Consider the following 4,169-nt stretch of genomic DNA (forward strand, 5'->3'; position numbering starts at 1 on the left):
AAATAATAAAAATGCAGTATTAACTTTTGGTAATCACAAGAAGAGTATTATTATTTGTTATTGCAGTTAAACTTTCCTAATAAGTAAGAGTATCCTTTTTAATACAGAAGACTATAAAAAATGAAGAAATTAACTATTATTCTTGGTCCTGGTATAGAGTATATAAATATTTAGCTCTGTCAAACAAAATCAACAAAAGTGAATATAGTAAAATTTAATTAGGTTGTATTATTATAAATTTGATTTATTTTATAATTAGGTAGTTGAAAGGAGTAATAAGTTTAAAGAGGCTAAGTGATGTATCATATATTACTGGGTAGTTGGAGATGAGCTCTATCTATTGGTGAACATTTTACTATTTTCTGATAATTATTTAAAGTGATATTGAATTTCATAGTTTAGGATTTAGATGATACTTCATGTGTAAAAATAAATGATTTAACTTATCCTGAATACTTTGAACAATGTTAAGCCCCATTTTTCGTGTAGCCATCGATATAATTAGAAAGAATATTTAAAAAACATTGGGTAGGTATGAAATTAATCGAGTTTTGGTTTAATTATAATAATTTGTTCAGTATTACTTCTAATATTTTGTATAATAATAAGGATAATAATAATAATTAATAGGTAAGTATTATGAAGAGCACGTGTAAGGTGACTTATTCACAATTTTTATGGTTTATAAATTTAAAAATCAATTACTGTGATTTACTGTTTATTGATTTCCTGTAAAGTATAATGAATATTAATAATTTCAATGATGTCTGATATTTTATTTAAAAACAATTTACAGCTCATTAGTGTGACTAAATAAATATAAACAACTAAAATTATAATGCTGACTCATTTGGTATATTGCATAACTAAATAATAATTGATTATTTGATTATATTGTTCCATGTTAGCAAAAATCATATGCTCTAGTATTTTTATTTATTATTGTTGTCTTGCAGTTTAAAAATTATTAATTTATTATTTGTTTATTATAGATTAAAATATAAAATAGTCATTATTAATTTTAGTCCAAAAAAATGTTTTTTAAATTATAAATGGTTTTTTCCTAAAAATAAATATTAGTAATATAAAAATAATTTTATGCCAACAGTAAAATTATGATTTTCTAAAGTTTTTAATCAAAACAAAAATTAATTTAGTTTAATCATAGCCATGCTGTAAAATTTTATTTAACTTCTCTTGACTGTGTATTAAAAAACTATGCATATTATGTAATATGTACCCAGTTAAAAAATAATTTTATTGTATAGTAAAATTATTAAATTATTATGTATTATTATGAATTTGATTTATTTTATAGCTAAGTACTTTAAAAGAGTTATTTTTAGATTGGAATGTAGAAAACTAGAGAGAATTGGAGCGCCACCCATTCCACATACATTGATGCCATTAGATATGCAAAAAAACTGATTTAGAGACAAAACTTGAACCTGTTACTCCAGGTTAATATAAAAAAAACATTTAGTGCGTTGCATATAATATTATTTAATAAAAATACTTTTCTATTAAGATTATATTTTTAAAAATATTTTGACAATTTTTACAGGGCCACATATGATGCAACACGTGTTGGCTCTGAGTTTCAGTACAATGGTAGAAGAAGACGTTGTTAAGAATAGTGTTGCTGGTTTTGTCTGTGTGTAGGTATTGTTTGGAATCATTCAATATAACATGAAAACATTTTGATGTACAACCATTTTAATACGTTTTTTTTTTCTAGAACAAATGTTGAAACTTCACCACAAATGTTAACTCTACTGTCACCTCAATCAAAACCTCTGACTGAAACAATTTACCTCATGTCAGATGTACAGTTCATGGACAATAATGCTTGAAGCTATGTTTTTAAAAAAAGCCAGAAAAAGTATTTTGTGTTAAATATAGATACAGTTAATGATTATTTTTTTAGTACATAACATATTTTTCTTTGACTTAAAGAGTAATAAATCTCAGTGTGAGGTAACAATGTAATGTACATATTAATATCAGATGTAAATATGTAATTCATGTGATGACATTTTATATTTCATTAGTATTAAAATGACTTATAATTAATATTACGAATAACTGCACTAGTCATTAGTGTCATTACATATTTATTTGATATAAAGTTCAATAACATACAAATGCTTATGTTTAAAATTACTACTTTTAATTATTGCAAGTAATATAATATTATTGTTGTAATTAAAAAATGTAAATCCATTAAATAATTGTCTACACATTTTTCCAACTATTTTTATTCAACTGTTCAGTGTGCGGTGAAATCGTTTATGGATTTAAGTAAACTGTAATATTTGATTATAATTGTAATTCTTGTCGAAATTCTGTCCTTTAAAAATTAATTGACAAGTTGCAGACTGATATAATTCTAATTATTATCACCAAAATTGAGAATTAATTAATAATTAGTTAAACATTTATTTTTGTAAAAACTAATAAACTTACTGGTATCACTTAGGTTAGTTAATTAACTTAATTTTCTGATAAATATAATGTCATAATTTATTAGTTAATAAGATGTCACCATGTCAGTGAAATTTTGTATTCTCTTCAAGACCTTTGCGCAACAGAGATAAAACGCATTCACATAAAATTGTTTTTTATGATCGTTGAGTTATCTTAGAGTAGAATAATTTATTACGAAAATTATAGTGGATAATAATTTGGAAGGTTTGACGTTATCACTTTTGTATTTTATTATTTATGACTTATAAATAATATATATAAAAAAATATTGTAAATTTAAATAGATATTAAAGTTTTTAAATACATTATTATACTTAGATGGATTGATATGTTATTCCCTCAAAAATTCTTAAGGTAGAAACTAGAAATACTATAGATAGTGCAAAAAGAAGAAATGATATAGTATTATAGTATGCGTATTACATTTATAACAAAATATTTATTGTTTAAAAATAATTCAAAGTCGCACAAGCACAATCAGTATTCTCTAGGCTTATGAATACCATACTAAAATGTATTGACCCGGTGGTAATTAAAAATGATATCCCCTTTGGAATTTCAACGTCTGCACCTCGTATTTTTCACTTTATTTATTATTTATTCACTGTTAACTTTTAGCTTATTGATCTTGTGTCCTCTTAACTTAACTTAACTTGAGTTAATTATTTTCATTAACTTGCCCACCTTTTATAGGATGCATATTGCATTAATTATAACAAAATAGTTATTATAAATAATTTAAAGTTGCACATTCAGTAATCACTGGGTTTATATAAACCATACTGAAATATATTAACCAGGTCGGTGTTGAAAGATTTTTCTCAGGATTAAAATTTGTGCTGTCTGCATACAGAATAAATATTAGCTCCAAACACTTGGAAGACCAGTTACTGGTCTGCACTAATAAACTTTTTGAAATAAAAAGAAAAACAACTACAGATGTAACTTTATAATATTATATAAAATGATTAATATAATTTTTAATACGTTTAATATAAACAGTTTTTACAGATTTAAATTGGTAACAAACGCGTCAATCAAACGTAATTAAAAATTGATTTATTAATTTGTAATATTATTATTTTAATTTTTAATTTTTATGTTTCTTAATAAATTACAATGAGTATATTGTCTATTAGGTATTAAGTTTTTTCTTGCAAAACACTTTTTTGGTGTGTACAAATGTTACAACTTACAATATACCCATCTACAACCGATACAACAGTCAACTTTGTCTCCTAATTAAAATTAAATTAAAAATTAAAAATATTTATTTATTTCATCAAATCATAATATTTCACAATATACAATTAATATTACATAATAATATAATATTTTACAAATTCTTACTAAGAATTGGAATAAAATAGCTTAACTGCTTGACCTAACCCAAAGAAATATTTACAATATTATCATATATTCCTATAGATACCTATACCTATACCTATAGATAACCTAACCTTTTTTCTACAAATATCAATAAAATTTTATTTGTTGGTTAAAAAAGCTTTAAAAGTTAATAGAAGGATCCTATTATATTGTTTCAAAGCCAGATGAAAAAAAATTTTATAATTTTTTTTTATTAGCATTTAAAGTTCAAACATTGACAAAATACGTAGAAATGACGAAAATTTTCTAATTATTTTGAATTAGAAATTCATAAAACATTTTCTTTTTAGATC

This window comes from Acyrthosiphon pisum, unplaced genomic scaffold, assembly GCF_005508785.2.
Source record: "Acyrthosiphon pisum isolate AL4f unplaced genomic scaffold, pea_aphid_22Mar2018_4r6ur Scaffold_20876;HRSCAF=22383, whole genome shotgun sequence".
Classification (NCBI taxonomy): Eukaryota; Metazoa; Arthropoda; class Insecta; order Hemiptera; family Aphididae; genus Acyrthosiphon; species Acyrthosiphon pisum.